A 25,126-nucleotide genomic window follows, 5' to 3' on the forward strand; every position below is an offset into this window, starting at 1 on the left:
TTGTCATTGTTCCCAAAAAGAATGGAAAACTCAGGATATGTGTGGACTACAGAAAGTTGAATGCTGCCACAATTACTGATCCATTCCCACTACCATTTGTGACTCGGTCTAAGATGTTGTTGCTAGACATGAAATCTACAATTTTCTTGATGGATTTAGTGGCTATAATCAGATTAGAATGGCCCCATAAGACAAGGACAAAACAACATTTATGACTGAGTGGGGAGTCTTTGCATCAAACGTAATGACCTTTGGACTCAAGAATGCACCACCAACTTTCCAAAGGTACATACAGGAGGTATTCACAGAATATTTAACAACTTTCATGAGAGTACTTTTAGGTGATTTCTCAATTTTTTGGAAAGAGACATGAGCACCTTAATCAACTCAGACTATGCTTTGGGAAATGTAGAATGGCTAGGCTCCAGCCTCAACCCTGCTAAATGTGCATTTGCTATAAAAAGAGGAGTCCTTTTGGGCCATATCATCTCGAAAGAAGGAATGGAAATTGATCCCAAAAAAGTCTCTGTGATACAGAAGGCAAACCCTCCAAAGACTGTCAAACAATTGCAAAGATTTGTGGGTAAAATCAAATGGCATTGTAGGTTTTTAAGGTATTTATCAGAAGTATGCTTCCCACTCACCAAGCTAACAAGGGAATCAAAACCATATGTATAATGGGGAAAAGAGCAGTAAGAAGCCTTTGAATCTTGAAAAAGATATTGGTCATAGCACCACTCCAACCACCTAATTGGACATTTCAATTTGATGTTTTTGTGGATGTATTAGTTGGTGAAGTTTTGATGCAACAAAAGAAAGACAATTGATTCAGACCAGTGTACTATGCAAGTAGAATTCTATCCAAACATGAGAAGAATTATGCAGTCACTGAAAGAGAAGCACTTGGCATGGTGTATGCATTGCATAAGTTTAGGCACTATCTACTTGGAAACAAGGTTATCTTTCATGTGGACCATCAAGCACTACTATATTTAGTCAACAAACCTCAATTGAATGGTAGACTTGCAAGATGGATGCTTTTGTTATAGGAACTTGATTATTCAATTGTTCATAGACCTGGAAAGCATCATGCTATTGCAGATTACCTGAGCAAACTAACATTAGGAGAAGATTCGACAAGAATACCAGGTGAACTGCTTGATGTGGGAATATTCATGTCCGAATAGATAATCCTCCAAATTGGTATGATAAAATGTTGTTCTTTATTACTGATGGTCGGATCCCTGAATCTTTGACTAGAGACCAAAGGAAAAAGCCTGTCTTACAAAGCAAACCTTACTTGTTCATTGTTGGAGTTCTCTACAGGAGGGGGATCGATCAAGTCATTAGAAGATGTGTAAAAGTCATGAGCAAAAGGTTGTCTCATGATGGATCAACAGGAGAACACTTCTCAGGAGGAATCATAGGCAAAAAAATAATGCAAGTAGGCCTATAATGGCTGACAGTACTCAAATATGCTCATAACTATGCAAAATCTTATCAGACATGCCAAAGAGATGATAGGCCTCTGGATGACGACAAAATGCCACATTACCCCATGCTTACATTGGGCCCATTTCAAAAATGGGGATTAGATTTTGTAGGTCCCATCAAGCCAATAGCAAAATACATTGGAAACCAATACATCCTAGGTGCAACTTACTGTTGCACAAAGTGGGTAGAGGCAGTGGTCCTCAAGGACAACAAAGCAAGAAGTGTTGCATGGTTTCTATAACCATGTCCATGCCCATTTTTGCAAGAAGGATAACTGCATCAAGAGAGATGTGTGACTTGCAACCATCAAGGACAAGAAGATGACAATTCTTCAAGCTAATGGTGCCCACTAAGTTTTGGAAATGTTTCAGTAGCAAATGGAAAATACAGATAGTCATCCAAGCCTTCGGTTGAATTGCCATGCAACTATTTGTTGGAACATGAAGTCAAAGTGAGTGTTCTAGGTGTTCTAAGTGTGTTTTTATAGTCTAGTGAGTCCTAGACATGCCACATGTCATATTGCGACTCATCCCATATACACTTTGACTTTCTAGAGTCTCGTGTCACACTATATATTGTTGTACTTGTCTAGTGTCACATCAGAGTGGTCCACATCATGCTTTTCTATCATGTGAGTATTTTGGTTATCATTGCTTTGTACTTTCCATTTCCTTCATTACTTTCTAGTTCTTCCATTTCTTTTCCATTCCATTCTCCTACCATATGCCTTCATGTGGTATCAAAGGCATGCTCCTAGCCTTGTCTCTCCTCCCCTTCCAAGAGGTTGAGGTGAGGGAGGCCAATGAAGTTACTCCCCCGCCTCCTCCTGGAAAGCTACCTCTTCTCTTCTCCTCCACCCGAGACTCATCTGATGAAGATCGAGATGCCAACTTGGAGGAGATATCTAAGAGGTTCATGGGCTTCTCATCACCATTTACTGCTTGAAGATCTATATTTGACTCTCAAAATGGAATTTTGACTTGAAGTCTTCAACAAAATTGTAGAGGACTTTGAACTCTATATTTTTTCCTTTTACATTGATTTAATCCGAGTTTTCAGTCAAAAGTTATGGCTTCTTGAAGTTTTGATGAAATTTGAGTTTGTGATGGAATTCCTACTGCCTGTTGCTATTATAAGTGACACATCTTTTGAAGAAGTTCTATTCCAATTCTCAAATGTTTCTACAGACCCATTTGATATAGAGTGACTCTCATGTATCATCAATCTCTTTGCATTACTGGAATCCTTCTCTTCTTGGATTGCAGCCTTTTCTCTGCCCACCATCTGCCTCAAATTTTGCCACCATTCTCTGCCCCAACCTGCTCCCTGACAACTAAAGTTGCTACTCCAAGGCCCGAGGTACTCCACTACAGGTTTAAACTCTTCAACTTGTAGGTCTTGCATTGGTACTTTCATTTTTTCAGCTATGGAGTCTTCCATATCAAGTGTTACCATTGAGAAGTTCTCCGAGAAGAACTTTGCAACATGGCAAGCCAAAATGTGGCTTCCACTTATGAGAGATAATATATGGCTGATTGTGAATGGGATATCAAGAGATACCAACATGATGAAGAAAATATTCTCTGATGGCAAGCTCAAAATGACATGGCAGTCTCTTTTATTGGTTTGGCTCTTGCCAATACTGTCATTCACTACCTTGATTTTCACATGTGAGTTGTGGAGCAAGTTAGAGCACTTGTTTGGCAACCAACTCATCAACTCCAAGGTATTTCTTTGCCAGGAGTTCCACAAGCTCACCATGAAGCATGAAGATACTCTTCAACAACATTTAAATCACATGGAGTCCTCATCACACAACTTGCTGCTTTGAAGGCCCCTATAGGGGAAGATGATCAAGTTTTTGTCCCCCTCTCAAGCATTGAAGACATTCCAAAGTATCAAGAGGTCATTCTAGCACTACGGGTAGCAAATATAGCCTCCATGGCATGGTGGCCATGCTACTTGACCATGAATAAAGATATACTAATACTCCTGACTCTACAACACTTTTTTCAAAGGGTAAAGGTAAATGCAAACCTCTCAAGTGCACATACTGTGGGAAGCTTGGTCACTTCGAGGATTGTTGCTTCAAGAAATTACCACACAACAAATCAAAGACCATGCCAATTTGGTTGCGATCATCCATAGTGAAGTAGAGGAAGCGGATGGAGGCCTACCATCACCAACACATGCTCTCATGGATCACATCCGCGATCTCTCTCTCCATCTAGAGATCTACATGAGCTTGATGTACTTGGGTACTCTGCCTTGGGTAGTCCCCCGAAAATTGGTGTAGTAATCTCCTTGAGTCATTGAGTCAATAAAGGTTCTTACTCGTCCTCCTCAAATGGTGTTTTATTTCCTATATGAGTGGTGTGTGGCTTCCTACCATATCCTGTTATGAAGCCAGGGGGGTGTATTGTTGGAGCCTTTCTATTGGCTTGGATGGGTCTCTTTATTAGGCCTAGCTGAGCTCCAAGATGTTGGTGCATTCCCTAAACCGATGTGTTGGTCAGGTAGCCATGTTTCATTTGAGCCTTTGAGCTACTTGGGGTACATAGAGCAATAAACTCCATCATTTTCATGTTCTATTTTTTGTTCCATTCTAGTAGTCCCTCACATTTCCTTCATGGGGGGGGGTTGGAACATGGTCAAAGTGAGTGTTCTAGGTGTGTTTTTATAGTCTAGTGAGTCCTAAACATGCCACATGTCATATTGGGAGTTATCCCATATACACTTTGGCTTTCTAGAGTCTAGTGTCACACTATATAGTGTTGTACTTGTCTCGTGTCACATCCGAGTGGTCTACATATTCAAGCTTTTCTATCATGTGAGTATTTCAGCTATCATTGCTTTGTACTTTCCATTTCCTTTCATTGCTTTCTAGTTCTTCCATTTCTTTTCTAGTCCATTCCTCCTACCATGTGCCTTCACTATTTGCTTCACATTTTCTCAAGTAATTCCTTGCCCTTGACCTCCCCCTAAAGATGTATCAGTTGGGAATGGCTTCTCCTACTGAATTAATACAACACATGAATTTCATCCATTCAAAGGTTTGGGTATCAGCCCTTTCATGTCCCTCCTGCCATTTCTAGCTAGAACTCACATTCCCCCTACCCTTCCTGCATGGCAAATGCTCTCATCACTAGTTCCAAATTTGTTCAGCACTACAATTATGCTTTGGTACAGAAGGGCAATCTTGTCAAAAAACTTACCCACCAGGCTTGGAATTACTTGGTCCCGTTTGAGGGCCTGAGCCATTCTTAGCATCCTCTCCAATATACGATGTTGGAAGCATCTCCACCATGAGTGTTCGAGAATCCCTTCAACAAATGGAGTATGCCTTATCTCATAGATTTCAACCATCTTCACTTTCAGGTCATGAAGTATGACTAGGTGTGCAGCTCTTGAGTGCTCATCATAGACCCATTCCATGATGAGTTTCTCATTTGCTTGGCTGAGGACGGGGTCAGGACCTCACCTCCAAGTCCCTGTATGCCCATCCAACCAGCCTTTAAGTGACAACGAACCCATGCCATATTTGTGCATAGTAGCTCTCAAGGTTAGTATTCCAGATTCCACCTCTGCCATTGCACTGTGCATGCCCTCAACAGTCCAGCTTTAAGTCTCTCACAACTGGGGCACTCCTTTCTTGGATAGGGCTCCATGAGATGCACTCTTTCTCATAGGTTGCTTGGTGCTGATGCACTTGGACAGACGGCCAATCACTACAAATCTTCTAGAAGCTGGTGTACCTCCTCTAGTTTGGGCCATTTGAGTGGACTAGCAGGACCAAGCCTATCAACAAAGCCAGAGGACTGGGATGAAGTGAAAGCTCATAGATGAAGCATACGATGTGATGGAGGAGAGGAAGTAAGAGTGCAGAAGATGAACCATGCAGAGAGGGGAAGCGTGCAAGTAGGGAGATATCTCTAAGGCATTGACATGTCTGTGTGTTTTGGAGGTAGCAAGTATGTGGTCTAACAAGAAGGTGTGACATGTGTTGGGAGGAGTGGGGGAGCAGATGCAGTTGAGGCTCTCGAGATGTCCTTAGACCCTTTTATACAACATTCATCAAGATTTCACGGTGCTCTACTCAACCCCTTCATATTTGAATTTCATTGTTCCTCATTTGAAGTTCCCTGTCTAATTTGATTTAGTTTCAAATTCTTGCTCTAATCTCCCTTGGTGTAGATCGACAGTATAAGAGCTCTAATCTCATGCTTGATCTTCCCCCTCTAATGTACTTAGTTTGCCAGTCTACCTCTTACTCAAGGGTCTCCAGGATTGTACTTAGAGGGTTGGTTGTCATCGTCATTGGGACCAGAACACAGGATGGGAAAACCATTGATGAGTGGTCACGAAGCCACACCACCCACACATGATTAGTTTGGTTAACGGACACCATTGTTCTAGTCGGGTCCGTGCAATGGATGCATGGCGAAAGGTAGAAACTCATTCAGTGATGTCCCAGAAACATGGGCAAGAGAGGATACCATTGTTCGATCGTGGCCACTACTTGGGCATTGCTACAATAGAAGACGTAAAACCACTCCCCCATTCACTGACAACCCCTCTTAACATACATGACTGTGCACTAGAAGGTGCACATAGCAACACCATTTCTCAATGGGGTGGGGGGCTATGAACACGGCCTCAATGCTCCTATATGCACACAGTAGATTCAGTTATCGAGTGGATGTGGGTCAATAGGCAGGCAAGCTTCAATGCAATTTGAAGATGAGGGAGTGTCAGATGGAGGTCCTCGGTGGCACTTGGATGCACAAAACTTCCCTAACATTCGAGCACCCACAAACCTTTACCGGGTGGATTCGGAAGTGTTTCCATGTTTGCATACCCAGCCCATTACCTTAGTAGCTTAAAAAAATTAGATCTTGTCATTGACCTAGTTTTTTAAACTTTTTTGTTTGACATGAAAAACGAATAAAATCTCACCTTTAAATTAGCAATATGTACATTTTTTAAAAAAAAATTACTAAGTTTGCAAAAGTTATGAAACTAATTCTTTTTAATGTCATCAAAAGATTGTAAATTTGATCAATATTTAGGAGTAGCAAAAGATCTAGATAACGTGTTGCAAATGACAACTCATGACTCCGTGTTGTTTTCATGACTCGCTGTTTTTTTTCTAAAGAAGACATAAATGAAGCACTAAGTATGTTCACGTCAAAGAAGGAGAATAGCATGATAATTCAAAATCAACAACCCCACCTCGTCCTACTGGGAGGGACTTCCACCAACAAAATTTGGATGGGCAGTACAAAAGCATGAAGCTATCTTTAAAATTCTATTCTTATAACGAATACATCTTACTCTCTCAAGGATTCTAGAACCAATGGACTAAGATTTGAGCTACAACATCTTGCACAAATGATGCTTGCACAACACCTAAGTATAATGAGGTTTGGATTTCCTTTAATCAGCTCTTATGGATTATGGGCAAAAAGCATGCCAATACACATAACAAGAAAATTTTCTTTCAACTAGCTTAAAATTTGACTAAGCAGAACTTAAATTCACTCACCATGTGTTACAGTTCTTTCTTTTGGTTTTATAACTAGAAAAATTGGCAAGCATGCAAAGGGAAGAAGTAATCCACTAAGTTTACTTCCCCTTATGCAACACATTGTATTTCAATATGGGTACTATCCTATGAAGAAATACAAAAGTATAGCTATTTGGAATGTGCAAGGAATGAGAAGTCTCACTAGAGAGTAAGAGGGGCTTTTTAAAAAAATACAAGGTATGGTGGAGGGAAAAGGCATAGACTAGTACACCAAGAATTATTCACTTTCTTGTTTAGAAGCAACCTTGGAAATATGTGTGTTTGAAAGAAGGTAGTTAATAGATATCTCTTAAGTAGAGAGAGAGATTTGGAAGAGCCCTCACGGTAAGACAAATCAAGCATAATGAAGAGCGATAGTGGAGAGCAAGTAGAACTAGAAGTACTTAAAACTCTTACTCTATATCTTGAGGCTGAATATGATAGAATAAAATTTTATTTCAATTACGTGTTGATGTACATTCTTGGATCTCAAAAAGTAGATTAATTCATAGATTTCAATCCAAAGGCTCTTTCAATTACATCTTGGTGTCATGTATCAATGTATCCACCTCTTAAAAAGTAGCTTACATCATAAATCTCAAACTACTTCTTACATTCTTAAAGGTGCAAACTCTAAAGATGATCCACGCATCTTAAGTAAAGAGAGAGATTTGGAAGGGCCCTCATGGTAAGAGAAATCAAGCATAATGAAGAGCTATAGTGGAGAGCAAGTAGAACTAGGACTATTCGAACATGGTTAGAAGTACTTAAAACTCTTATTCTATATCTTGAGGTTGAATGTGATAGAATAAAATTTTATTTTATTAACATGTTCATGTACATCCACATGTTTGGATCTCAAAAAGTAGATTCATTCATAGATTTCAATCTAAAGGCTCTTTCAATTACATCTTTGTGTCATGTATCAATGTATCCACCTCTTAAAAAGTAGCTTAAGTCATAAATCTCAAACTACTTCTTACATTTTTAAAGGTGCAAACTCTAAACTTGGTGTGTTGACTTGTAACTTTGATCAATATTTAGGAGTAGCAAAAGATCTAGATAACGTGTTGCAAATGACAAATCATGACTGATTGTTGTTTTCATGACTCGTTTTTTTCTAAAGAAGAAATAAATGAAGCACTGAGTATGTTCACGTCAAAGAAGGAGAATAACAATGATAATTCAAAATCAACAATCCCACCTCCTCCTAGTGGGGAGGGACTTCCACCAATAAAAATCAGATAGGCAATACAAAATCATGAAGTATCTTTCAAATCTTATTCTTTATAATGAATACATCTTACTCTCTCAAGGATTCTGGAACCAATGGGCTAAGCTTTGAGCTACAATATCTTGCACAACACATAAGTATAATGAGGTTTGAGCTACTCTCTCAAGGATTCTCGAACCAATAGGCTAAGCTTTGAGCTACAATATCTTGCACAAATGATGCTTGCACAACACACAAGTATAATGAGGTTTGGATTTCCTTTAATGAGCTCTTATGGATTATGGGAAAAAAGCTATTTGGAATGTGCAAGGAATGAGAAGTCTCACTGGAGAGTAATAGGGGATTTTAAAAAAATACAAGGTATGGTGGAGGGAAAGACATAGACTAGTACTCCAAGAATTATTGGCTTTCTTCTTTAGAAGTACCCTTGGAAATATGTGTGTTTGAAAGAAGGCAGTTAATAGATATCTCTTAAATAAAAAGAGAGAGATTTGGAAGAGCCCTCATGGTAAGACAAATCAAGCATAATGAAGAGCTATAGTGAAGAGCAAGTAGAACTAGAACTAGTCAAACAAGGTTAGAAGTACTTGAAACTCTTACTCTATATCTTGAGGCTAAATATGATAGAATGAAATTTTATTTCAATTACATGTTGATGTACATCCAAGTGTTTGGATCTCAAAAAGTAGATTAATTCATAGATTTCAATCCAAAGGCTCTTTCAATTACATCTTTGTGTCACATCAGTGTATGCACCTCTTAAAAAGTAGCTTACATCATAAATCTCAAACTACTTCTTACATTCTTAAAGGTTCAAACTCTAAAGATGATCCATGCATCTTTCTCCTTTATTTTAGGCTCATTTAAAGAAATCTACAAGTGAGCTTTTATTATGGAAGTCTACAAATGGCTTTCCTTGATATTGCAAAAAATCTCAAGGGCCTATAAAGTTCTCCTTTAGCATTGATATTATTTTGTTTGCTAGCGTGTTTGATGAGGTAATTGATAAGAAGGAAATTGGCTAGCACCTATGTCCTTTAGGGATTGCAACTCAAAGATAGTCTTAATCAAAATAGCTTTGTGGGTAGCTGTTCCAATGCTGAACCATTAACTTCCCTCAAATCTATTGCAGATGCCAATTCATCATTAGGGAGAACATTTTTGTGGAAGATGACTATCTAATTGTCCTTGAAACAAGATACATAATGCAACAAAGTAGAGTTTCTTCTTGGCTTTCCAACTTTTCTATAGATTTACCATCCTGCCAAGTGGGCTTTGTTGAAGCATATGGTAAAGACAAACTTTAAAAGCATGCACAAAAATGAAGATAAGCTTATACTATTATCTCTCTTGTCCTCCATGCCATATGATTACTAATTGATTGAATTTACTTTTCCCCACAACTTATAGGGCACCTGTTTTGTGTGAAAGTTTTGGTACAAAGGTGCAAGCAATTCATAATTCAAAACTTCACATGAGGGCCCTTCAAGATCAGATCGAAGCTCTTGCAAGTGTAGGCTATAGAATTGCTTATACATGGGTAGCTTATATTTGTGCTTCACCCAAACATTGTTCCTTCTCTCTCTTACATGCAACCATAGTGATCAGAGAAGAGGGGTTCCCGAGGGGATACTAAGCAAGCAAGCAAGCACCAAAGTCAAGGAACTCAACCCCCTCTTTTGAAATTCTTATAAGCCTCTCTTTTGAAATTACTCCAAGCAACTAGAGCTCTTTCAATCCAAATGTAATAGAGGTACACAAACCTTAACATGTAGCAACATGTTTAGTCAAAAATGTGCAAGAGAGTACTCTGCTCATTGATATCTCAATGTCATGCCCCAGATGCATTACAACATTGGGTGAGAGGGTATAGGCACTTCTAAGCTTTATTTTGGCAAAGACTGGGAATTTATGTTGTCACAGTGTTGTCTCTATGAGATTACCTTTGACCTTCCTATTGCTTGCTTTGGAAAGTATTTTTGGCTCTTTTGGGATCTATCCACAAAGACATGAGTTTTGATCTTTTCTTCACATGCTCTTTGGGATCTATCCACAAAGACATGAGTTTTCTTCACATGGGTTGGTTATTGGGGCACTCTGGACTTTGTGAAAAGGCAGAATTCATAGTGTCTTTGGTGATCCAACCTTTTCCAAGTTTAGCTTTTTTTGGATGTCACTAAGGGAGTTATAAGGGCCTATTCCCACTACCAATTAGGGAGCACTAGTTAAGGCTCTTAATGGAGTGTTCTCTTAAGTGCGCATTCCCATTGGTATTTAGAGAATCTAGTTAAGTGAAATCTCCTAATAGCTCGTTTAAAATGCTTGTAAATTTAACCCCTTCAAAATAGGTACTTTAAGCACTTTTTTAAGTTTAAGTTAAAGGTGAGCAGAGCAAGATTCTTGTTAAGAAATTTTCATAGTCAAGATCAACTTGGAACTATACAAGATGGGCACTTGTTTGAAAGGTCTCTAAAAGAAGAATCCATTGTGGCCCTAACTTTTAAAAAAGGACTTTGGATTGATGAGATAAACCATTTTGTAGGAAAAATACCTGGAAATTTTTAGTGAAGACCACTTAGTTCATAACATAATGGGTTACCAATGGGAATGCAATTCCCTTTGAGTTCCCTTTTAAAGGTTAACTTTAACTTAACAGAATTGGTTATGTTAAGCTCACTAATATAACCTAATTGCTAGTGGGAATAGGCCCTACCCTTGGGAGTTGAAGAAAAGCAAAGCGGATTTCTCACGCTTATGATCACGCCTTCGTTTTGTTCTAAAGTTTCAAACTCTCTTCGTTGTAAAGTTCGTTGGCCATTGTTTCTCAAGGAGATTCTCATCTCATGAACGCCCATGTTCAAATTTACAGCTCCATTTGTGATCTCAATTCCGCGATCAATCAGTCTGAGCTCTATCGACTATGGCTTACATACCCCCCCACAAACGTCTTAGTGCTCTTCCTCCCGTTACCGCCACTACCATTACCTCCCCACCCGCATCACCCTCCACGAATAGCCAAGATCATTGGCTGCAGCTCAATTACTCTCCCTTCTCTATTAGAAGGTTCTTGGTGGTTTCTCAAAGCTCGCCCAGATTGCTCGAGTTTGTACCGTTCCAAGACAAACTTGCTTTCTCGCATTTGGCCGGCTCTTCTCTGTATGCGATCAAAAAAGAGAGCGCTGATGAAGGTGGCGCATTTCCTCCCATGTGATCTATTTTTACGGGAAGATCGTGTTCGTCTGCGTTAAGCAATTCTGGAACTGTATAGATATGTTTTTTTCTCACACACCACCACCAACTCCCCTTTTCCACAGCTGCCGAGAGGCCGGAGCGCCAGGCAACCGGGGTGGCGAATTTTTCTGTGGGCAATGAAGAAGGCAACAAGTTTGCAATTTGTCATTCCATTGTGGAAACTTTACGGGATGATCTCACATGTATAATACAGAAATTGAGAAGTACTCATTTGGACGACACAGTTCGACCTAAGATGCTTCTAAGCGTTGGGCGCATCCTATTTTCATCAATAGACGGGTTAGTCTCCTCGTCCAGCAGACTGTTAGATTGCAACTTAAATCTCTGACATTTACTTGAAGTTGAGTTTTGGTCTTGACTACTAACGTCACCAATTAACTCTGTAGGCGATTTTTTGACTGGAAACAACCTTACACACCCCAATACCTTGAAGAGGAATTTAAAATGTCGGGAAAAGGTAAGAAGATCATGAAGTCATTTTATGATCCTCAGCCCTCCAATCTGTTCGCGTTTTTTAAAGAGAGAGCAGAGCAAGACGCTCTTCAAATTCGCACCAAGGAGCGTTATCACATCGTGGTAGGCAATCCTTTGATAATGTAGTAAGTTGTGATCCTATTTTAATGCAATAGCGGAACCTTTTGTATTGAAACTGTTTACTTCGAATTTGTAGGTTCAAGACAACGAAAGACCAGGCACAGGCCTGGTCTGTGTGTGCTGTGTAGGCGATGCCTCTGTTGCAACATCTCAAGAGAACGCAGCTAGACTGCAACGCCTAGAAATGAGAAAGGTTCGTATAATTTCCAGACCTATTGAAGTGCACAACCGTATTGACAAGATCTTCGTTTTCTTGACACATAATTAGGTTGTTCCAAACAGGTGAAACGATTGACTCGTCTGCGTCATATGGTTACGGACATTGCATGCATTGACAAGAGTCAAGATCTTCGGATAATGCTCTACAATGATGAGAAATGTATCACTGTAAGCGAAGCTGGTTATACTCATTATAACATGCCTGCTTCTGCCTATGATCAAATCGATTTTGTTCAGTATTGATCGAGAGGATAGAGTTTTATCCATGCCTGTAAAGTGTAAAACCAGCCAGTACTGCAACTTCCTTTTATATGATGAAGGGATTACACGTCTTTGCATTGGCTTGTTGTTGCAGGCAGAGGAAAGGTCTGATTTGGAGTCGCTCCTATGCAATGTCGTATTTGTCGATGGACGTCCTTTTTCCCGTTGGGATCTTGCATCTTCCTCTTCTGGTCGATTTGAGTTTGCGCAAATGTTGTCGTCCAAGACTTGTTCATTCAAAGGAGCCACGTTTAAGTGGAGCCTAGAGTCTACTGAGGTCGGGCGTTTTGTGAGGATGAAGGCTATCCTTTTGAACAAGTACTTGCAGGTGAAGAGTACGACACATATGCTTCATTCCTTAAGTTTCTTACATTAACTCTAAATATTACATCAGCTCACATGCATATAAGTGAGTACGCATCATTAGGTACTAGTAATAAGCTTGAGAGATGCTTATCTTAAACTTATCTCTTCACACCCATCTTTTCAATTTCATGTGGGGGATACACAAGAATTTACGAGGAACATAATCTCACGTACACAAAGTCACAATAATCATCCCCACTCGTTAGTCTTTGTTGTCGTTGTGAGGGTATTTACAGTCTTAATCAGTACTTGAGCAATCACACTACCCTTTTTTTTTGCAGGGACATGTGGAATGTACCATGGATGACTTGATGTCATCGATTGAAGAGACGCTCATAGAAATTTGGAAGTATTGTTTATAAAGTCAAAAGCCTCATGCCATGTTATGACCAGTAGATGTGGTAGTGCTTGAGAACTTCAACAAACATGTTACACATTTTAGCAATAGGTTGAATGCACTCTCCAATTTTAGTTCCTTTTCTTGATGGATGCCATGTAATTTTTGTAATGTTAAAAGGTCATGGTAGCGCTCATGCCACGAGACTTCAGCTTGCACTGGTGTTTCTAATGCTATATAAAAGTTTCTAATGCTATATAAAACAACGAGATCACCCTCTTTCAAATCCTTATTGTGTAAGTGGCAGTCAAACCATTTTTTGCAACGTAACTTATGCCATAAGCTGCACTTAACTTTGTTTCATCAAGCTTTTCCAGGTCAATTAATCTCTCAAGAATTGCCTCCTTGAATATTCTCAGGCTTGGCACAATAAATTCCATGGGCATAACTGGCTCCACCTCGTTGCCACTTTGTAGGCCGTTTGGTAGGCCCATAGTCTTGCAGTGAGTTTGTGCTCCAAGTTGTTGCGACTGGCCTCAACCATGCACATCATAATTTGGCAAAAAAACTTATCTGAGCTTTCGTTGCGTAACCATTTTCTTAAGAGTATGGAGTGGAATTCCAATGCACAATGAGAACCTCACTCATCAATATTTGAATTGTATCATTCACAAAGAGCGTCCCTCGGTCGCTCACAATCTCAATTGGAAGGCCAAAGCAGGATATTACATTTTTGTACATGAACTTCACAGTAGCCCTCGCATCCACTTTCCTTGTGGTAGCCCTCGCATCCACTTCCCTTATGGCTCTGGCTTCCACCCATTTGGTGAAATAGCTTGTGGCCACTATAATATAATAGGCCTAAGTCCCTTTAGCGGCGGGATTGATTGGACCAAGAAAATCTATCCCCCACTTTTCAAAGGGTTGGTAAGTGAAAACTCTAGTCAAAGGCATGCAGTCCTTACTGTGTGGTGTGGAGACGCATTGGATAGAATCACAGCGTTGGATAGAATCACAACATTTGACAAACTCGGGGGCATCCGCGAAGAGCATTGGCCACCATACTCCATCTTGTAACACCTTACAGGCCATAAGCTCTCCCGTGAAGTGGCCACCAACAATGCCAAAATGAGCTTCTTTCACGACTTCCACAAACTCATCTTCCCAGACACATCAATGTGTAATACCATCTTTTCCCATCCGGTAGAGTTTTTCGGCTATCAATTGGTATGGGACTTTGATCAATTTTCTAGCCCTATCCTTACTGAGTGTTTTGTCTTGAAGAAACCCATTTGCTAAGAAGTGTTCGATCTCTTGTGCCCACTCAGGAACCAAGTCCACCAAGAATAATGGGGCATCCGAGTTCCACTCTTGTCACGAGTTCTCCATTAGGGATCTGGGACAAATGATCAGCCATGAAGTGCATACATCCTTTCCTGACCATCACCACTATGAAGTCAAATTCTAGGAGGATGAGCATCCATCGGGTGATATGGCTGGGCATGCATGGTTTGTTGACTAAGTAAAGAAGAGCCTGGTAATCTATGAAAAAGACAAACTTGTTAGCTAACAAGTAATGCCTAAACCTTTTAATTGCATACACCATGGCTAGACCTTCACATTTAGTTGTGGTATAGTTCATTTCGGCATTGTTCAGCTGGTGACTTTGGATAATCCAAGTTAAACTCACCTAGCTATGCCAGTACGCACCCTATCGCAAATTTTGAGGCATCATTGTGAACATGAAATACTAAGTCTGGTGCTTGCAGAATAGGGGCAGATGTCAAGACCAACTTAAGGGCCTCACAGGATAATTGGCACTCCTTTGTCCAATGGAATACAATTAGAAATTTGTACAAGGGGCAAGCAATCTCAACATAATTATAAATAAAGTAGCGGTAGTAGCCTATATGCCTGATGAATTGTTGAACACCCTTTGCATTCATGACTGGGGGTAATTTAAAATGAGCTGAATCTTATTATAGTCAGTGGAAATCCATTCTTGGACACTACATGCTCGATTATTACCCCGTGCTTCACCCTAAATTGGACTTCAAGGGATTGAGGGAGATTTGGTAGAGACATCTCTTGAATACAAGTCTCAAATACTTGAGATGATCATCCCATTTAGAGTGAACGCACAGATCATCTAGGAATACCTCTAGAAAATCCCTTAGATATTCCTTGAAGGCAGTGACCATTGGCCATTGGAGGGCCTAACTATCCTTGGCCATTGAGGCACTGGTGTTTTGCAGTGGTTTATCCTTCGTAGGAGGCATCTTTGCAGGAGGGGCCTCCTCTACCTTAAGGGAGCCAAGGGGGCCTTTATTATATTCAATCTGGCTCCCTAGTTCGATGAGAACTCATGGTGTAATGTCACTCAGGACACTCACATGTCTTAGCTAGTGGAGGTCTTCCTCACTTTCCTCACCCCTTGAACCTCAGTTGGGGCCCTCATGACATTTATCATGTTAAGGGGAACTACCATACCCATCCCCTCGGGATTGTAAGCCGCCATCTTAGTTTCTATCTTTTCGACTGCATCTATGGTCGTAAGGATATGCATCCAATTTTGGGAGAATTTAGGCTCTGGCAATGGAGTGCACCAGTGCTCATCCTGGTCCTCACCCTTATCTTTTTCATTACAAGCTTGGAACACATTCATAGGATTAGTTCTCTAAATAGTGTTCGACTCAGCCGCCGTTGCAAATACATTGTTGATCATGGGGTATCCTTCCAAATCTGTAGGTCAGCCCTTACAATTTTAGCGTCCTTGTGCAAATAAATCCTATTAGAGGCCTAGTCATGTACTAGGCCTACGGTGTGCATAAAAGGCTTGCCTAGGATGACATAATAGCCATCCAGCTACCCGTGGAAGTCTATCACCACAAACTAAACATGGTAGGTGGGACCAAAGGTTTTGATCTTTATATCCTTTAGGACTCCCATTAATTGGCTGTGTTGTCGTACCATCAGCTAATTTTACAATCAGATTGGTGCTGCCCATGTTAGGATTTTCCCATTTTTTTCAACAACACTTTGTAATGATGCTAACACCGCCTTGCCATCAAGATTGACGTGGCTTTCTTACCTTGGCATAATGTCAAATTTGTATCATCGCTCTCAAAGTACTGGTCGAGACTATTGACCGATATTTTTAGCACATTTGGCTCCTTGTGTGGGCTTTGATGACCTCGGTGTCCAATTCTTCTAGGTTGGCCATCTGCCCGTTCATCCAATCGGAGAGATATCTCCAAAGGATGGGATTCGAGCTGCTGTGGGCATCTTTATCTTGGTGGCCAGGAATGCGACGAGCCTAGCCACATCTCGCAGTTGACCAATTGGTTCTGGAACCTCAAGCTAGGGTTCTTTAAAATCAGAAAAGGATGTGAGGTCCTCATTTACATCCACCTATTGCAAAGTAGGGTCCTTATTGAACATCTTATGACGTAGTAGGGACTTCCCCGATGAGGTGCTATTTACGACCATCTCATCCACCTTATTTAGGGTAGGCAAGAGCTTTAAGGTTCTTTTTGGAGTCTGATGGTTTGGGTGGATGGCGTCCATGACTTTTGTGAGCCATTGCTCAAATCTCTCCTGACATTCCCAAATTAATTGTTGTGCCTCTTCCAAGCGGTGTGGCTTTTCCATGGCTAGGTCCGGGTACTCATTCTAACCCACTAGGCTTACATCTCATTTATGCGGCTATGGTTCACCTACCCTAACCCTATCCTCGAGCCATGGTATAGTGGGGTTTAATATTGACCATGTAGAACCTAATGATGTCAAGGTGGAGACCATTTTGCGGTCTCTTCATCCGAACTCCTCTGGATGATGACCCGATCTGAACCTTTCCCTACCTTAACTGCACTCGCTTGGCCTTTGGCCTTAGACTAGGAGGTGGTTGGGGCCTTAGACTAGGAGGTGGTTGCCTTTTCCCTATTAGCTTGTTTGTAGAGCTCCTTACTCATGGACTTAGTTTGGGCCCTCGTGATCACATTCAATGATACTGAGGACACTGCCCTGTCTCAATACTCAGCAAGTTAATGATGACTTTTGGATTAAGAGCTGGACTAGGAGATCCCCCTTTCCCTCATTTCCCCCTTCCCCTCCCCCATTCCCCCTTCCTCTCCCCCCATTCCCCCATTCCCCTCCCCCCTTCCCCCTTTCCCTCCCCGCCCCTTTCCCTGTTGGGGTAAAGGGCAGTGTGCCCACCCACTTGTACAGTGCCCATGTATACTCATATTTATATGATAGAGGAATAAGCTGGAGTAGCTTTTGCTCCACCACATTTTGGTGTCTCCTTACCCCTTTTGTGTGTGCTCTCCTCTCCCACAACTGGTATCAGAGCAGGAGGCGTGCGGTCTACGTGCATGTGCAGTGGAGCCATCACGCTTCGAGCTTCGAGCTCGGCTATGGTGAAGGGGCTGATTTGCAGCCATGTTTGAGAGCTTTGAACAGAGGATTTTCAGTTGAGGATTTACTCTTGGTTTGCCCACAGATCGAGTGTTTTGGAGTGCCATATTTGCAGGTGGTTTGGCTACACAAATTGCACCTATGTATGGCTGTTGTGGATGAAGTCTGCAGGCAGATTTAGGGCTGTTTTGGGAGTTGTTTTTGGAGCTTCTTTTGCTGAGATTTTCAGCCCATAAGCTCCCCTTTGATTCCCCTCCATGTACCTCAGCTTTGGTCTTGATTGAGCTCAGATCTGTTAGCCGGATGAGAAGATACAGAAATCGCTACTGTAAAAAAGGGCCGTTTCGGAGCGTCCGGAGGCCATAAATCACTCTCCGGGTGTCAGAAAAATTTGAACCAGTAGTCTATATTGGGGTTTTGGCACGTTCCGGACGCACTGGTGGTGTCAGATTCACCAAAAAGTGCACTGATTTTCTGCTGCAGCAAAATCCGAAAATCTGTCCTACACAAATTTCGAGAATTTTTGCTCATGTAGGTGGTTTGCAGTAGTTTCGAGCTCAGATTTGTAGCGTTGTGAGCTTGTATAGCTCCTTCCTTGCTCCTACAGGTGTTGCAGGTTGAGTGGTTTACTCCCACAATGGTTTCTTGCCTCCTACAGGTGTTATGCACACAGTGTGGCAAGACTTGCGAGCTGTTTGTGCTCTATGTATGGTTATGTGGTTGAGCATGCTCTTTGTGAGCCTTTAGCAGATCTATTATGCACAGGTTCTTTTGCGATACAGTTTGCTACGGTTTATGCCCAGGATTGTCATGGAGTAATGCTCTAATTGTGAGAGCATTCGGTGCTCGATTTTGAGCCGGATTCTATTGATTTCTACAGGTGATTTGAGCTTGTGTAGTGGTTGAGTTGATCTCCCACTCGATCTACATATTTCGGGTACATTTTGGCAGTTGAGATTTGCATCAGTGTGGCGATTACAGAGCATAGTGTGGTTTGCACTACTGCAGGAGAGTTTATGCATTTATATGCTTGAGCACTACGAGTGCTGGTGAACTCTTTTGTGAGCGTTTTCTTCTGCAGGTCGACATTTGAGATGTTGGCATTGTGGTCACATAGGGCACATTCGGCGGCATTGTTTTCGTCGTATGAGATAGCGCAGGAGACATCACAGACCAAATGAAATAGAATATGGTGGATGAATGTGTCTTCAATGCACCATTGAGAAGGAGCTTAAAGGCTTGGCTATGGAAGGAGATAAAGGAGTGTGGAGCCCCCTTGTGCTAGCTCTCGATTGAATAGCCTTCAGCATTTGAAAAAAAATCATAGTCCAAGTCATTGAATAGTTGCTGCTGTTTTTTTTTAAAAATGACAGAACAGTCATTTTCAGGACTGAATATCTCTTTCCTGGTGCGGAATTGCACTTTGTGCCGAACTAGAAAGTTGTAGTTCACAGAAAATACTACAACTTTGATTTTGGAAGCAAGTTGATCCAGTATAAGCTGCAGGAGTTACAGCCTCTGCAAGACCACAAAAAGTTGCAGTCTACTGTCTATTTGTGACCAATGTGCAGGAAGCTGTTTTTCAGGTGAGAATATTTGAGAGTCCACAAGGATTTGGCTCTTGAGGTCAACTGATAAGTTGTAGATCTTTCTACCAGCTACAACTTTGCTGTTTACAGCTTTGGCATCCGATCTTTCAGTGAAAAGATATCGCTGTTCAAAAACAGGGACAGCGTGTTATTTTGCCCAAAGTGGCTGTGAGGTATTGTTGTAGGAATTTCTCTTGCACAACAGTGAATTGGGAACTCACAGTAAATTACAAAAAGTGATTGGAATCTCACTTCAGTCCAAGGGCATTATTGGCATTTTGGCAAGTCACTTTGGCACATTTGGCAAGTGGTGAATGCTTGATTTTGTTGCCAAAGGATTGCACACTCGAGGTGATGCATTGGTGATGCAGTAAATGCCATTTCAATGCATTATGGATTTGCATTGGTGGATGCTGCACTGATGTTTATGGATAGTTGAGCTGGGCTCCTATTGCCATTGGTTGAGCAGGCATTGCTCATTTGGTTCAGTGCATTTCTTACTTGGATTGCTAGGCATTGGAAGGTTACTGGGCTGCATATATTCTTGTTTATGCCTCTTTATGGCTGAGTGCTTTTGAGCATTGGATGAGCCAATTTATTTGGAGACCTGATTGGTCTAGACAACACTATATTTTTTGGTCATTTGGGTTGCCTATTGCACTATACTGCTCTTTGGTTGTGACCTATTGTGCCACAGATATGGCATCTACAGCTGGTAGTGCCCTCTTTGATATTGAGAGGTTGGATGGATCAAACTTTCAGTATTGGAAAGAGCAGATTTATGATGTGTTAGTGCAGAAGAGGCAGCATAAGCCCATTCAATGCAAAGGTGTCAAGCCTAATAGCATTAAACAGAGTGATTGGGATGACATGGATGAGCAAGCATGCTCTATCATTCAGTCATCACTCTCGAAGTCGGTCTACTTGCAGGTACAGGATGGTGTACAGGGTGTAGACTACCATGCATATGAGTTCTATACTCGTATATGCCGGATGTATGACCATGATAGTGTTATGTTACAGCATGATGGGCTGAAATACAGCCTTGATATGCACTCCAAAGGTCGATCAATTGGTAGAAACAGGTCATGTTCAAGGGGGAATTCTAAGAGCGAGTCTAGCTCTCGGACTTGTGTTAAATGTTTCTATTGTGGAAAGTATGGCCACATGAGAAAGTATTGCTGGAAATGGCTAAGAAAATGCAAGAAGAAGAGCAAGGTTAAGAATGACAGGAAGAAGGAGAAGAAGCATGTTGAGCTTCAAGGCATGGATGCCAGGGTTTCCACTGACAGTAGCAGTGATGAAGGCATTCTTTTGTCTATGTCTGACACCTCCTTCTTGGCCACTGATGTACCCATTCTCGGTGATTGGATGTTAGATCCATGTGCTTCATGTCATATGACCCCTCATAGGTCATGGTTCAGTGCATATCAGGAATGCATTGTGGAGAGTGGTTTGATGGGCATTGATCATTCTATGGATGTCTATGGTTATGGGGATATCCACCTTGTTATGCCTAGTGGCTCTATTCTTGTTCTACATAGGGTTAGACATATACCAGGACTTGCTACGAGCAAGATCAGTACTGGACAGTTGGTTGAGGCAGGTTATCATGTCTCTTTGGGTGATCATGCATGGAAGATTGCTAGTGGCAATCTGGTTATGGCTAGGGGATCACGGGTTGGATTCTCTTATGCATTGCATGTATCAGGTGTCCAGGATAAGATGCTTATGATTAGTAAGCAGCCATCAGCTAGTTTATGGTATGCCAGACTTGGACATATGTCTACTGCAGGTATGGAAGCCCTTACAACATTGAGATACATTCCTATTATGGATGTCTCTCAAATTTTATGTCATGATTGTGATGATGGTCAGCAGTCAGGATCCTCCTTTGTGAGGAAGACAGTCAGTGAGAGGTATGTTGAGCCATTACAGTTGGTTCATAGTGCAGTTTGTGGACCTATGCCTACCATTTCACTAGGTGGTGCCTCTTACTTTGTGACATTTATTGATGCTGCTACAAAGTACATATGGGTCTATCCGATTCGACAGAAGCATGATGTATATGATACATTTCAGCGCTTCTTGGGTAATGCTGAAAATCAGTCAAGAAAGAAGCTATTGAGCTTGATGACTGATGGTGATGCAGAATTTACCTCTTCTAGATTTCAGCATCTATGTGATACACTTGGTATCAGGAGGGTGTTGACCACTCCTCATCTTTCTACTCACGATGCCTTAGCAGAAGGCATAAATCAGATTCTATTGGACAGGATGGGTAGCATGCTACGGTATGCAGGTCTTACCGAATGCTATTGGGCTGAGGCATGTAAGACAGCTGCATACTTGCTTAACAGGTCACCCAGGAGATCTCTAAATGGTAGAGTGCCATTTGACTTCTTGACAGGCAAGGCACCATGTTATGAGCATTTACGTGTGTTTGGCTGCGAGGCTTATGCTCATGGTTCCCGATCGAGGAGGTGTATCTTCCTTGGATACAGTGAGTCCAGTAGGGACTACAGGTTATGGGATTCTTCAACTAGAGAGTTGATACGCAGCCATAATGTCTATTTCAGAGAGGATGCTATGTTTAGACAGCCCAAGACTGTGGATAGCAGGAGAGTGGTGTTCCAGGAGGGTGTAAGTGCACTGATACCTCCGAATTCTTTGCAGGGGCAGCCCATATCCCTTGGAGTGGGAGGTTTTTCCCACGGTGAGCAGGTTATAAAGTTGGGACAGCCACGATTACTTCCTGATTTTGGTCAGAGACGATCAGATGTCTCTAGTATTCCACAGGTTTATACTCCTATGGAGATTGTTGATGCATCTTCTATGGACAGTTATAGTTTACTCCCAGGATGCGGAGTGCCTCTTGCAGATGAGGATGAGGCTATGCATGGTGAGGAGGATACCTTGGCTAATGATGCCCGGTATGATCCATTGGCTGGTTATGCCAGGATAGATGTGGTTTCTGCAGTTATTGACTCGGGTCATATTGCGCATGGGCAGGAATCATTGATATGTTTGCTTCGTAAGTGCCTTCATAGCCAGAAGCAATCCCCTCGAGCTTGGCTTCATAGGTTTGATACCGTTATGAGAGCTCAGGATGTGATGCGCAGTGAGACAGGTTATGGTCTTAGTATTCAGGAGGTTGCTATCCTTCTGAGGTTACTTGCCATATGGTTCCTTATGGACAGGGATGCTTTGCAGTGGGAGCTGCATGGTCTTGATGATGTTTGTCAGATACTTGGTTGTTTCAGTATGGAGAGGGGGAAGTTACTGAGTACTCCATTGCTTGTATTGGCTCCATACTTGAAACACAGTAGGTTTGACGATCACAGATCAGTTGAGCAGCAAGTTATGGTTGATATGGCAGCCATAGTACTTCATGCATCCATGACTGTGTTGAGACTTGGTTCTCACATGTTTGCCATTGGGGCTACACTTCCGGTTCTTGCTTCCGTTGCAGTGGGAGTTGGTAGCATGATTATGGCAGATTTTGGCAGTAGGGAAGTGGTTGTGGACATCAGGTCCTTATGCTTCCAGGAGCAGCATGCAGGTGATGCAGGTTGGGTAGACCAGCAGAGGTCTATTGTAGGGCATGTGCTTATGGTCACAGGTGGTACAGAGACATTTTCTTTACCCAGTGACAGTTCAGGTGCTATGGACTTAGCACAAGAGCACGTGGTGGTGAGAGTTCACTCTCCCAGTGAGATCTGGCATGAGATCTTGGTTGACACGCATCTACAGCTTGTCATTTTCTATCCTGCAAACCTGATGTCTGCTAGCAGCTTATCCTCTATGCACTTTGCACATTGTAAAGTGCCGATGGGCATAGGATGACGGTCTGGTCATCTTGTTTTTCAGCCTATGGCTGATTGTATTATATGTGTACCATACTCCCTTAAAGGCACACTACCTTTAAGTGGGAGGTTGTTGGGGTAAAGGGCAGTGTGCCCACCCACTTGTACAGTGCCCATGTATACTCATATTTATATGATAGAGGAATAAGCTGGAGTAGCTTTTGCTCCACCACATTTTGGTGTCTCCTTACCCCTTTTGTGTGTGCTCTCCTCTCCCACATTCCCCTCCCACCTTTCTCTGTTTTCCCCCCTCCCCCCCCTTTGTACCCCCCCCCCCCCCCCCTCTTCCCCTCCCCCTCCTTTCCAAGTTAAACTCACCTAGCTATGCCAGTATGCACCCTATCGCAAATTTTGAGGCATCATTGTGAACATGAAATACTAAGTCTAGTGCTTGCAGAATAGGGGAAGATGCCAAGACCAACTTAAGGGCCTCATAGGATAATTGGCACTCCTTTGTCCAATGGAGGATAATCCAAGTTAAACTCACCTAGCTATGCCAGTACGCACCCTATCGCAAATTTCGAGGCATCATTGTGAACATGAAATACTAAGTCTGGTGCTTGCAGAATAGGGGCAGATGCCAAGACCAACTTAAGGGCCTCACAGGATAATTGGCACTCCTTTGTCCAATGGAATACAATTAGAAATTTGTACAAGGGGCAAGCAATCTCAACATAATTATAAATAAATTAGCGGTAGTAGCCTATATGCCTCTTTGCATTCGTGACTGGGGGTAGTTCCAAAATGAGCTGAATCTTATTATAGTCAATGGAAATCCATTCTTGGACACTACATGCTCGATTATTACCCCGTGGTTCACCCTAAAGTGGCACTTCAAGGGATTGAGGGAGATTTGGTAGAGACGTCTCTTGAATACAAGTCTCAAATACTTGAGATGATCCCCCATTTAGAGTGAATGCACAGATCATCTAGGAATACCTCTAGAAAATCCCTTAGATATTCCTTGAAGGCAGTGACCATTGGCCATTGGAGGGCCTATTTATCCTTGGCTGTTGAGGCACTCGTGTTTTGCAGTGGTTTATCCTTCATAGGAGGCATCTTTGCAGGAGGGGCCTCCTCTGCCTTAAGGGAGCCAAGGGGGCCTTTATTATATTCAATCTGGCTCCCTAGTTCGATGAGAACTCATGGTGTAATGTCACTCAGGACACTCGCATGTCTTAGCTAGTGGAGGTCTTCCTCACTTTCCTCACCCCTTGAACCTCAGTTGGGGCCCTCATGACATTTATCATGTTAAGGGGAACTACCATACCCATCCCCTGGGGATCGTAAGCCGCCATCTTAGTTCCTATCTTTTCGACCGCATCTATGGTCGTAAGGATATGCATCCAATTTTGGGAGAATTTAGGCTCTGGCAACGGAGTGCACCAGTGCTCATCCTTGTGCTCACCCTTATCTTTTTCATTACAGGCTTGGAACACATTCATAGGATTAGTTCTCTAAGTAGTGTTCGACTCAGCCGCTGCTGCAAATAGATTGTTGATCATGGGGTATCCTTCCAAATCTGTAGGTCAGCCCTTACAATTTTATCGTCCTTGTGCAAATAAATCCTATTAGAGGCCTAGTCATGTACTAGGCCTACGGTGTGCATAAAAGGCTTGCCTAGGATGACATAATAGCCATCCAGCTACCCGTGGAAGTCTATCACCACAAACTAAACATGGTAGGTGGGACCAAAGGTTTTGATCTTTATATCCTTTAGGACTCCCATTAATTGGCTGTGTTGTCGTACCATCAGCTAATTTTACAATCAGATTGGTGCTGCCCATGTTAGGATTTTCCCATTTTTTTCAACAACACTTTGTAATGATGCTAACACCGCCTTGCCATCAAGATTGACGTGGCTTTCTTACCTTGGCATAATGTCAAATTTGTATCATCGCTCTCAAAGTACTGGTCGAGACTATTGACCGA

This window comes from Dipteris shenzhenensis, chromosome 7 (assembly GCF_047967505.1).
Source record: "Dipteris shenzhenensis isolate YYH24624 ecotype China chromosome 7, Dip_SZ_1.0, whole genome shotgun sequence".
Classification (NCBI taxonomy): domain Eukaryota; kingdom Viridiplantae; phylum Streptophyta; class Polypodiopsida; order Gleicheniales; family Dipteridaceae; genus Dipteris; species Dipteris shenzhenensis.